This window comes from Megachile rotundata, chromosome 2 (assembly GCF_050947335.1).
Source record: "Megachile rotundata isolate GNS110a chromosome 2, iyMegRotu1, whole genome shotgun sequence".
Classification (NCBI taxonomy): domain Eukaryota; kingdom Metazoa; phylum Arthropoda; class Insecta; order Hymenoptera; family Megachilidae; genus Megachile; species Megachile rotundata.
The window spans coordinates 10,947,492-10,960,589 of record NC_134984.1 but is presented as its reverse complement, the minus strand read 5'-3'; the positions used below and the strand labels follow the sequence as shown (position 1 = coordinate 10,960,589).

At 29.1% G+C, this 13,098-nt stretch overlaps 1 protein-coding gene across 1 annotated transcript in view; it reads right to left on the bottom strand.

Annotated features, from left to right (window-relative positions):
* Nucleotides 1–9,819, bottom strand: part of LOC100884038 (zwei Ig domain protein zig-8) — a 168,134-nt gene extending 158,315 nt beyond the window's left edge. Inside the window, exon 1 of the mRNA XM_003705637.3 lies at nt 9,668–9,819. The gene's annotated coding sequence lies outside the window, so the exon portion shown is untranslated. The remainder of the gene's footprint in view (nt 1–9,667) is intronic.
* Between the last annotated feature and the right edge of the window lie 3,279 nt (nt 9,820–13,098).

The following is a 13,098-nucleotide window of genomic DNA, read 5'->3' as shown; positions in this document are numbered from 1 at the left end:
GAATGGTTGCAAGCGGGTGAAAGATCGAGCGTCGCGTTAAACCCCTTGTACAGGGTGTGATTGGTCGCGCAATCGGATAGAAGCAGATTCCGCGCGAACAAATAAATTGAAAAGATAGAATAAAACTGTTTTATATTGCTTGGTCTTCAAGAATAATAACATTCTGAATTCGAAAATTTGTCAAAATATTTAGGAACGAAGAAATTTATTTACGGCAAGAAAGATGAGAATTTCAACAATTCTTTGGTTAGTTATCGATGAATAGTTATAATCATTGAGTAAATAGTTAGTTATCATTGTAAATTAATATTTATAATTATTAACACTTTAATGGCCGCCTACGCAGTCAAACGTCATCAGAGCCTGGCAATATTTTTAAAGAATTATTTTAAAAGAACTTTATGTAAATTCACGAAATAATTAAACATAAGCATACACATGAAACTAAGGAACAATAACAATTACGACATATTTAATATTTTCTTTTGTGTCGTAAATTTAATGCATCCATCTATGTTCATCAATCACACACATGTGTGAGTGGCTATATGTTAATGTCGATAAAATAATTAGTCCTCTATAATGTTACTTATGTGTGTATCACACTTTGTTACATATATTGCAAGCATAGTTTTACATAAACGTTACGTATACATACTCCACATATTCTTAATATACATTTGCATAATTTTAGAGCACATTTACATATTTTTAATAAATATTTGCATTTTCTCTGGTGTCATTTATATTAATGTATACATTTGCATATTTTTAATACACATTTGCAAATTTTTAGTGCACATTAACATATTCCATATGAATATTTGTACATATTATATATACACATTTTGCATACTTTTAGTAGACATTTGCATATTTTTAATGCACTTTTGCGTATTTTTAATGGACATTCGCATACTTTTAGAGCACATTAAGATACTTTGGGTACATATTTGCATATTTCTAGTGCATATAAATATATCGTATAACTACTTGTACGTTTCACATGCATAAATGACATGTGTGTATTTCTTATTATACATATATTTATTATGTATGAATACAGATTTTTGTTACGTTTTATTAAAAACTTACGAGCAAATGTTAAAAACAATCTCAAGGGATATAGTCTTTTGGCGCACGAGATCACCACATACTATAACTCTCGAATTTTATGTACCTACTAGGAACTTGAAAACAAGAGGTTTTCGATAGAAAGGTGACTTCCCGCGAACATTCTGTGCCACCTAACTAACACATTTATTGCATCTCGGTAAAAATCTCTGAAATTTCATAGTATACTCATTTTTACAGTGTATCAATCAAGTTGCTTTATATCAAATGTAAAATTTTGAAAAGCACTAAATTTTATTTAACGATTAAAATAGATATCATATAACGTTTTGATTATGAAACTATTAGAAGATGGTACTTGAGGAATGATAATTTTATGCTGAAGATTTAATAAAAATGACTATGCAACTGTATATAAATCAATTGAGATATGTATGTTTATACATGTATACATATACACTAATCAATATATGTGTATATGCATATCTGCATATATAAATCAAGCAATGCATGTATGTACGCATGTATGTATGTATGTATGCATGTATATATGCGTGTGTGTGCATGTATGTATATATGTATGAATGTGTGTATATATGCATATGTATATGTATGTATGTATGTATATGTGTATGAATTTATTACTATTATAAATGAATGAATGTATGTATGTATGCATATGTGTATGAATTTATTGCCATTATAAATGAATGAATGAATATATTTATCCATATATCCATGTATATAAATCAATCAATATGTATGTACATCCATGTACATTATAATCAATAAACGTATTTACATTCCCATATGTCCACATACCAAACAATATAGGTATGTATATCTCTATAAATCAATCAATTAATTAAACCCTCCTCAGACTAATCATCAAAGAATATTCAACATCCAATTGTCATACAATCTTAAAGCAAATTGCAGAATGTAAATGACACAAAAATTCTCAGCTAATTTCGCCATGAATAATCTACATCTTTTAAATTGTTACTCTTGACTGTTACATCATCAATGGCAATATAACTGAAGTTTACCGTACTCCTAAATGCAGCATCCACAGACACAAAGTACTTTTATGCAAATGGCTGAGCAAGAGAAGAACATTCAGTTGCGAACTGCTAAAATTTAGCATAGAACTCAATATTGAAGCAACAATTGATGCAACTGGGTAAATGAGGAAAGAAACGTTAAAAAGATTATTCTAAATTTTTATTGGGAATGAAATTTATTCATTTTTGTATGAGATAATTTTAGACACAATTGTGAAATTATAGAGAAAAACTCGTTGACGTTTTGGAATAGCAATTTTTTTCTCACATTACTTTCCAGACAGTAAACCTTTGGACCATCACTTGTTTTGTTCAATGCAACACCGTCTGAGAGTAGGACACTTCAAAAATCTCGACAAAGTTAGGAATTGGGTCGATAAGTACTTCGCCCCGAAGAAAGCTGCATTTTTCCGCTGTGGAATTCAACTTTTGTCGCAGAAAAAGGAAAAGATCAATTAAGGCTATTTCAAACGACACCGTATTATCTTGACTAGTTGAAATTAAGCGAAATTTATTTTTCCTTCGAATGCAATGAAACATTCTTTCGCAAATTCTGTATTTTATTTATATTTATGTAAATTGGATAAATTTGGTATTTAATTGTAATTAGATAAATTCAGTACTTAACCTTAATTAGATAAAATTGGTACTTAACATTAATTAAATAAATTTTATTTGATAAATAATCGAATAAAAAATATTGTGTCATGCGTATATTTTAAAAGTGATAAAACCTGTCGGGAAATATTTTTGTAGAACACGAAAAGTATTTTAAAATAATTTAAAGAATTTTATAACGATTTTTACAACAGAACGCAAAGTAAGAATTTCGAAATAAATTAGAAAAAGTTTCAAAAAAAAAATATTTGTATACAAATAAAATTAGATGAAAGATTCTGCAGCTCGAATCTGTATAATTTCATCTACACCCTGCCCTATTAACTCCAACATTCTACAGACTTTAATTTAATCTACGGCAATGGGAAATATTATCGCAGAGAATTTGAGAAGAGATATCGAGTTCTTGCGCGTTGATTAATACAAATAGACCAAATGAACCTATAATATGTTCGTTTAGAAAGAGAACAATGGAATTGCAGTTAAAGCATAACGAACGTTCAAACTATATAACAAAATCAATACCGAACTTTTCCATTGTTATCACCGGATTATAACCACACGTCGAGTCAAACATTAATGCAAGTTTTTCGTGTGGATATGATTTTTGGTATTACGGAACCGGTAAAAAACACTGCATCTTATTAAATTTTAAATAAATAAAAATTGAATTTTAAATACGAACATATTGAAAATTAAGGAATTTTAAATACGAACATACTGAAAATTATAAAATTTTAAATACGTACGTGTTGAAAATTATGGAATTTTAAATACGAATATATTGAAAATTATGGAATTTTAAATGCAAATACATTGAAAATTATGGAATTTTAAATCGCGATAAAACAAGGTGTTTTTATAAATAAATCACCGCAAACGTGACGTGATAAAATGGAGATCGTAGATTTTAACAATTTGAGTGCGGTGTCATTAACATGTATGAACTTTCATATGGATCTATCGGTTGCTTTAATGGCATTCTACATTATTAATTGTAAATAATTTTGTCAAATACGTGAAAGCTTGCCCACTGAAAGAGGATATACAAATTGATGTTTGACAGATTTATGTTGAAAATAAAATTACTCACTGAGAGGATTTTCCATGATATTATGAAACATGTGTATATTATAAATTATGAATAACTTTGATGAACTCGTGAAAGCTTGCTAACTGAAAGAGGAGTAAAATATCGTATGAATTATTTAGTAAATTCATTGGAAATAAAATTGTGCACTGAAAAAGTTTTCCATGACATTAAGAAACATTTTGATGTCGCAAATTATGAATGCGTGAAAGCTTACTAAGTAAAAATAGAATTAAATATCATGAAAATAATTTGAGAAATTTGTTTGAAAAAAAATTACACACTGAAAGAACTTTTCGTGATATAAAACGTGTTGAATAACTTTAGTAAATAATATAAATAATTTTGTTGAATATATGAAAGTTGGTTTGAAATTATTAATTGAACTTTTCCATAATTTTGTAGAAAAAAATTTATTTTCAGAAAACTTATGTTCTGAGTTGTAAACAATTTTGTGTAATACGTAAAAGCTTGCCTAATAAGAGATGTAGTAAATATGGTTCAACTTATTTATTCGATTTAATGAAAATTTAAATATTAATTATAAAAATTATCCGTGACTTTAAAGTGAAATTTGATTAAGTACAAAAGTACAAAATTAGACACACGTGCTTTCGAGCACTTAGGTATTGTATCGAATAGTACAGTCCGCCCCTACTGCCATTTTCTCCAAGGAAACCTACCACGATCTATTGTATTCTATACTGTACTTGCGAAGCATCGATTACAAGCTTTCGTGCTTCGGGTAATCAGTTTTCTTCAGCTTTATAGCGAAAGTACTGTTTTTTGCCAGATAATTTCATCTCCCCCAGTTTATTTTCTTTCGTATTTGACTTCTTTCGTAATTTAAAATTCATCATCGCATTTTCCTGTTCCCAGTCTGGCGTTTACACGACGAATTGCTTCCAGAAGTTCGACGAATAAAATCCTATTGCTCCTGTTAAAAGAATGTTTCTTGCGAACAAGAAACTGCTGTCCCCATTTTCATAAAATTAGGTCGAATTTTATTTTGCATGGAAAGTTAGGGGAACTCTCGTTCAACTAATTCTGAGACAATTTTAATTCTAAGTTATATTTCATGATATACAGTCCCTAGCCATCGAATTAAGACCACTATAAATTTTCAGCATTTTTCACGTTTTAAAATTAAAAGGCTAGTTCAAACTGTAATAATATTTATTAGCTACTAATGTTGCTACTGTACATAACATTACACATGTTAATATCTTGTATTTCAACGTATTTAGTAAGAATTGACATGACCTACGACAATTCATGGGTATACGTGTATGTATGTGCATATGTGTGTGCATATATGTGTGCATATGTATGTGCATATGTGTGTGCATCTGTAGGTAACGTATGTGTGTTGCATATGTATGTGCATATGTATGTAACGTATATGTGTGCATATGTATGTAACATATGTGTGTGCATATGTATGTGCATATGTATGTACATATGTATGTAACGTATATGTGTGCATATGTATGTAACATATGTGTGTGCATATGTAGGTGCATATGTATGTAACGTATATGTATGTAACGTATATGTGTGCATTTGTATGTAACATATGTGTATGCATATGTATGTGCATATGTGTATGCATATTTATGTAACGTATGTGTGCACATATGCATGTAACATATGTGTGTGCATATGTATGTGCATATGTGTGTGCATATGTATGTAACATATGTGTGTGCATATTTATGTGCATATGTGTGTGCATATTTATGTAACATATGTGTGCACATATGTATGTAACATATGTATGTGCATATGTATATAACATATGTATGTACATACGTATGTAACATATGTATATAATGTTTCACGCATGTACGTAAAAGCTACAGTAAACGGTCGTAAACGTAAATACAACAAGTTAAAAACAAGTTTTAAAAAACTTTTGAAACAATTTAAATTCAACAGCATGTTTAAAGATTCAAGCGTACAAAAACGGTTGATAACGTACCTAGTCGAAGTTTTCAAAAGAGGCGGCATATCGCGAGTGGATAAAGCAGCTATTCAGATTTACAAAAAATACCCTACTTCGAGGTCCCGAAAAAGCAAAGTATATTTATCGAAAAAAAATGCAGGCATCAGCGATAAAACGTTGTTTACAAAAAAAAAAACACAAAGGGAAATCTTTTGCGTCTGCAAAGGCACGTAAAATTTGCCTCGAGCGAACTGACGAAAATGTTTACCACGATTGGAACAAAATTCATTCACATTCTTGCGCTCTATGAAAGGTACAGTTTAATACAACATAGAGTTTTAGACTAAAACAAATATGTAAATTTGAAAATTTTTGAATTTTTTAGTTACGGAAATAATAACCTCAAAATAATTAATTTAATTTTTTAACTAGTAAGCTTTAAAATTGCTGTTTGCAGCAAAAATATATTCTAGTGCAAAGGGTTAAAGTATCAATTGAATTTTACTATTTCAATATTATGTTAGGTTAGGTTAAGTAAAAAATCTAAAACAATCTAATATTTGAAAAAATATCAAAATATAAAAATCAGTGTTCTGTTATTTTACAAACTCTAATATCGACTCGCATTGTTTCAAGCAGACAAGTGTTCGTAGTAGACCAGTCGTTAGACAACTTTTCGAGGTTTCATTTAAGTTGACGCGTGCTCGCGAGCATCGACGTGTCTCGTTTCTTTCTGCCACTGTTTGAATACACTCTGCCGGCACACACGTCATAATTATCACGAGTTAAGACGTCCAGAGCGTTTTTTTTTCTCTCAGACGCCGTTCAGGAAACTAATTAGCTACCGCGTAACGAGCGTCGCGCGAACAAAAAGAAGCCTCGTAATTAGTCGTGGCTACGGACTTAAGCTCGTATCGATCCCTCGGGAAGGTGCATGGTCACCGGTCGAATATTATGAAAAATTGAACGCCAACGATCGATGACGAACATTCTTGCTAAATTGGTTTTCGGTCTGCAGTTTGGGACCTGTTATATCGAAACTGCGAGATGGACTCGCAATAAACGTTTGATTGTTTCCTCTTGAATTTTTCGAGCAGACAATCGGACCTGTAAGAGGGAAATACAAAATCCACCGTTTAATCGGGATTTCCCGTTTCCCGCCAAGTATCCTTTCAATTATGGGATACGATTTGATAGTATTGAACGATCAATATCGGATTCAAAATTTTTCTTGAGCGATTTTTTATTAAAATATACATCTCGTATCTTAATCGCTATTTCTGAATTTTTATAATTTAACAGATATGAGTTACATTTAAATTAAGTATTCTGTAATGTACTGTATTTTTAGTTTATACAGATTCCTAAAAAAAAATAAAATAAATTTCATGAATTATAAGATGGTGAAGTTTGTAAAAGAAATTCATTTGGTAAAACATTAAGTGTAGTAAATTCTGACTTATTTTGTTTGTTAGAAGTTATTCGTATCAATTTTTATTTATATATTTGTTAAAATTTATTAGTATCAATTTTTATTTATTATATTTGTTAGAATTTATTAGTAGCAATTTCTATTTATTATGTTTGTTAGAATTTATTAGTGTCAATTTCTATTTGTTAGGTTTGTTACAATTTATTAGTATCAATTTTTATTTATATGTTTATTAAAACTTATTAGTATCAATTTTTATTTATTATATTTATTAAAATTTATTAGAACCCATTTTTATTTATTATACTTCTTAGACTTCATTATAATGAATTTTTATATATTAGAATTTTTTAAATTTTTTGAATTATTAGAATTTTTAATATAATAAATATTTTGAATATAAAAATTGAATTTAAATACATAATTGCAAGTGTGCTTTCCGCACCCCCAAAAGTCCTTGCTATACCATTCACGTAAAGTACAGGTTTTATAAGTTAAAAATGTGTGTTTGTAAAGATAATATGTGAAAATGTGCATTATTCGTGGAGAATGTATGTAACGTAATAAATCTTGTGGGTCGACGGAAAAAGCAGAGATTAACTCTTTTATATTGCGGATTATCTTTTTTTTATTTGGTTATGAGTTGCATCAAGTGTTGAAGATTATAATCTATGCGAGCAAAATGTGACAGGATTTAATTAAATTTAATATAATTTAAAATCATGGAAAAATATAAATCAGCACGATTTAAAATCGTACAGAAATACGAAATATTAATTTTATTCCGAAATTTAAACAGAAAGACCCTTATTTTACAGATTATCATTCCTTTGATGTGTTGCATAAACTGAGGATTATTAACGACATAAAAGTTTCAGAATATAACTATTGGAGCATGTAAATAAATTCAATGGATATGATATAAAAATATGAAATATTAATTACAAATACAGATATTCGCTTATTTAAATTGCATTTGCATATTTTTGTTTATGTTGCATCAAATTCTGGGAACTAATTAACGATACTTAAATACTGCAGGTTAAAAGTAAAGGCTACTAAATAAATTCGATAGGAACTTTCTGTCTATAATTTCGAAGTTAATATGTAACTATATCACGTCATTGTATACTCTTTTACGTTAATTTAAAAAACGTGGAAATTTAATTTGTTCGGTTTACGAAACTGTTTAATTAACTGGTCTACAGGTTCCTTAAATCACAAAATTTGTTAGGATATTTCTTCTGGAAAGTGTATTAACATTTTTAAATGTAAACAATTTATCTTTAGTTTAAAAGTGTGCATTAACTAATAATTATATCAAGAAATTTCAAGATTTAAAAAGTTATCTTTCGTAAATTATTTTATATTATGTTTATTCTTTCTAATTTTATTACAATCAATTATAAAAATAATTATTTCATACTAGTATTTTGATTTCTATTAAAAATTTACAAGTAAGTTCCAAAACCTTAAATTACTATTTTTTATTTGTGTAAATAATTCACAGAAACTTTCATAAGGTATTAAATAAAATTTGCCAGCTTCCTAAAATCTGGAAACATAACTAAGTACACAGGTACACCATCTCAATTGAAAGATGAAATTATAATATTGATAACAGTGACAATAAAGTGCACCCACCGTGACCATGTGATTTAAACACTCAACCTAATTTCGTGAACTATCTCTTCCACGAGCACGAATGAGTAAACGAGGAATTTATACTTCATTAATTTTCTAATGAAAATCGAAGCTTCAAGCAAACCATCGCTTTCCTAACACTTGAATAGGTCCCGTCATATCGATAGTTACAATTTTTTATTTTAAATCAAACCTGTGAAATTTAAATTTAAAAAATCTTCTCAATATTTAAATTAATTTTAATGCACAAATTTTTAGTTACTAAATATAGATTACTAATTTTAATCGGTGCACTGTTGTATATAACTGCAAAGTTGTATTTGTAGAAATACTTTGACTTGTGTCCACATATTAAAATTAATAATTTAATTTTATTCCTAATTTATTTTTAATTATACTCTAAGTCTTCTGACAATATTTATTTAATGCACGATAATTTCGTTGTAACACAATAGTCAAAAGTCACGGAGCAGAAATAATGAGCTATTCACCATCTTTTAAATCCTGCAGTATTTCCCGCGCAAACGGCTTGGTCAAACTCCGAAACTCGGCGAAAGAACAATATTCGCGGAACAATGTGTTAATTCACGAAAGAAGAACTTGAAAACGTACATTGTAGTCGTGCGAACAACGAGAACAAGTAAAAGTTTCGAAGTAAAAGTTTCTCAGTCGTGAACCGAAACAACTCGCAATGACGAAATAAGAAAAAGGAAGAAGCTTCAACGTTCTTTCGCCGTAACTCGTCGCTCTAAGAATTCTATAGTGACTGTAACAATTGTATCGCTTGAAATTTGACTTACGAATGATGTTTACATTCCTCCGTTTTGTCGCAGCTTGTTCGAAGACCTGTTCCGGTGGCACAACAACATAACTCACATCTCGTGCAGCACGGTCGGCTGTCGACTGACTGTTTTCAGTTTGAAAGCTCGAAAGCTTCAGGGGCGACATCTGCCACCACCACGTGCTTCCGATGAATCCGTTGACAACGCCACGCGTGGTGATCCTAGGAAACGATCGTTGTCCTGAAAACACTTTGCAACTTTAAGACGTCTGGTGACAAACAAGTTAGAACTGATTTTTGGTATTTTTAGTGAAAAATTAATATGGTTTGGTAATCCTTGTTAATGTCATATTGTTTTGGTCAAGAGATATATTCGTGAATTTTTTAATTTTTAAATTTTGTACTCCGCAAGTCTCTAAATTTTAGAATAGCTAAGTTAATAAATTGTAAAATTTACTAATTTAATAAGACTCAAATTATCAAATTATCAAATTAGCAAATTAGCAAATTAGCAAATTAGCAAGTAATCAAATTATCAAATTATCAAATTATCAAATTATCAAATTATCAAATTATCAAATTATCAAATTATCAAATTATCAAATTATCAAATTATCAAATTATCAAATTATCAAATTATCAAATTATCAAATTATCAAATTATCAAATTTTCACATTACCAAATTACCAAATTACTAATTTATCAATTTGCCCATTTTATCAATTTACCTATTTAACAATTTACCAAATTATCAATTTGACAGTTTTCCAATTTACCCAATTCTTAAATTGCAAAAGTAGCAAATTACTAAATCATCAAATTACAAAATTGTTAATTTGCCCAATCACGAAATTACTAAATTACCAATCTACTAATTTACTAGTTTGCTAGTTTACTAATTCACTAATTCACTAATTCACTAATTCACTAATTCACTAATTCACTAATTCACTAATTCACTAATTCACTAATTCACTAATTCACTAATTCACTAATTCACTAATTCACTAATTCACTAATTCACTAATTCACTAATTCACTAATTCACTAATTCACTAATTCACTATTTCACTAATTCACTGATTCGCTAATTCACTAATTCACTAATTCACTAATTCACTAATTCACTAATTCACTATTTCACTATTTCACTAATTCACTGATTCGCTAATTCACTAATTCACTAATTCACTAATTCACTAATTCACTATTTCACTAATTCACTAATTCACTAATTCACTAATTCACTAATTCACTAATTCACTAATTCACTAATGCACTAATTCACTAATTCACTAATTCACTAATTCACTGATTCACTGATTCACTAATTCACTAATTCACTAATTCACTAATTCACTATTTCACTATTTCACTATTTCACTAATTCACTAATTCACTAATTCACTATTTCACTAATTTACTAATTTACTAATTTAGCAATTTAACAATTTAACAATTCAACAATTTATCAAATTAAAAAATTGTCAAATTAGCAATTTATCAAATTGTCAAATTACTAAATCACCAAATCAAATTCCAAATTATCAACTTACTAATTGCATAAATTACTAAATTACCAAATCTCTAAATCTCCAATAAACCGAATTACAAATTTTCCATTTCCCAAACCCGTACACCTAATTTTTGCAAATTAGGCAGATTTGAATTCATCAATCTATCTCTTTCAAACAACCAAATATTTCCAAATTCTCAAGTAAAAAAAAATCTAAATTTCACCCTCGACCATTAGAACTCTGATATCACGACGGTGATCAACGCAACTTGTCCACCATAAATTAAAGAAAAAGTTGCCCATTGCAACTGTTGCGCTGTAATCCGTTTACACGTTGAGAGTTGCATTCATTGGCCCTGACCAACAAGAATTTACGATAACGACTAGCATATCTCTTTTTCTTTTTGAAAAGAATACCACATATTTTTATATTAAAATCGTTACTTTGACTTAGCATATTTTTTGTATATCCAAAAAGAACTGTTATTTTAACAGTAAACTTTAATAAATATACGTTTAATTTACATACGTACATGAACTATAAATTTTTACTAAGAACAGTGACAAATTTTCAAATTTTACAAAAAAATGACTATGGCAGGTTTCGAAGTTAATGCAAGATTTGACAAAATGGTGGACAGTATTTATAATACCAACGTTCTCTGTTTTTTTTTGGAAAACTTTTACCTGCGAAAAGCTCAGATATGTGTTGAATAATATTACGTGGAATAATAAACATATTTTAGATCGATCATAAGGTCTCCTTTTTATTTTACTTCCGACAGGTAGAAAAAAACGAGTTTCGATAAAATCGCGTCCAAAGGTCGGTCATGTGTGTTATGACACCCGAATTTCGGTCACTGCAAAATAAACATCAGAACACCTCAAATTTTGTATGGAAATATATTGGAAACATGAATTGTTATTTACAGAAGTTCAGAAATTTCGAAATTGTCATTTATTAGAAAATTATAGAGTTGTCAGTGTCTTTATGATTTTTTAACTGTATAATTAAAAGCTTTATTATCAAAATTCATTTTATTCTACTGTTATTTATATCTATTATTGACATTTATATTTTACAGAATATTGCAAAGAATTATTGCAAATAAATATTACAGAATGTTATAGATTATAATTTTAAACAAATATTATATTAAATAATCAAACTATATATACTACATAATTGCTGCTTCAATTTTTAGCCACATTTGATTTAATTTTTGAATTGTTTAAATTGTTTAAATTAAATTTGAATTGTTTAAATTAACAATAGAGCTTAATAAACATATTACTCCTTCTAATTAAAGTTTTGTAAAAAATGAATATTGAAATATTTCAAAAAAAGATTCCATAAAACTCTTCAGGTTAATAAATTTTTAATAGTTTAAATCGAACAATTTCCGGAAACGTGTCTCTGTCAGTATTATTTCGGCATTTCCGGCAAGCGAGTACTTTCTCTGGAATAATCTTCATCGTCGATAGAAGCATCCTGCGAAAAACAAAAGCGGTATGACTTGTACGAACCACACGTGCTCGTAAATATCCGTCCTGTGACACTCCGGCGACCTTCCAATTACATTCGATGGATTAATCTCGCAATCGAGTCGAGTTGCCGGACATTTTCGGGACGACCTACAACAGGAAGCTGTACGATCGTTTGTTTTAATTTCGCGAACTCCGAGCCTGCTCTTTCTAATCATCCCATGTGATGGCGATCGTTTCCTCCGAGTGTTCATTCGTTTCAAATCTCGTTTAAGGGTTGGTTCTGATGACCGAATGCTCTGGGTACGATTTTGAGCGGTTGTGGTCTTTGTTTATTTTCTGTTGTTTTGGTTAGAAGAGACAAGGATATTTTAGAGTTAATGACTTTATTGGAGAAATTTGTTTATGTCCCATTTTTACAAAAATGCACTGTAACCCGCGCTGAAGA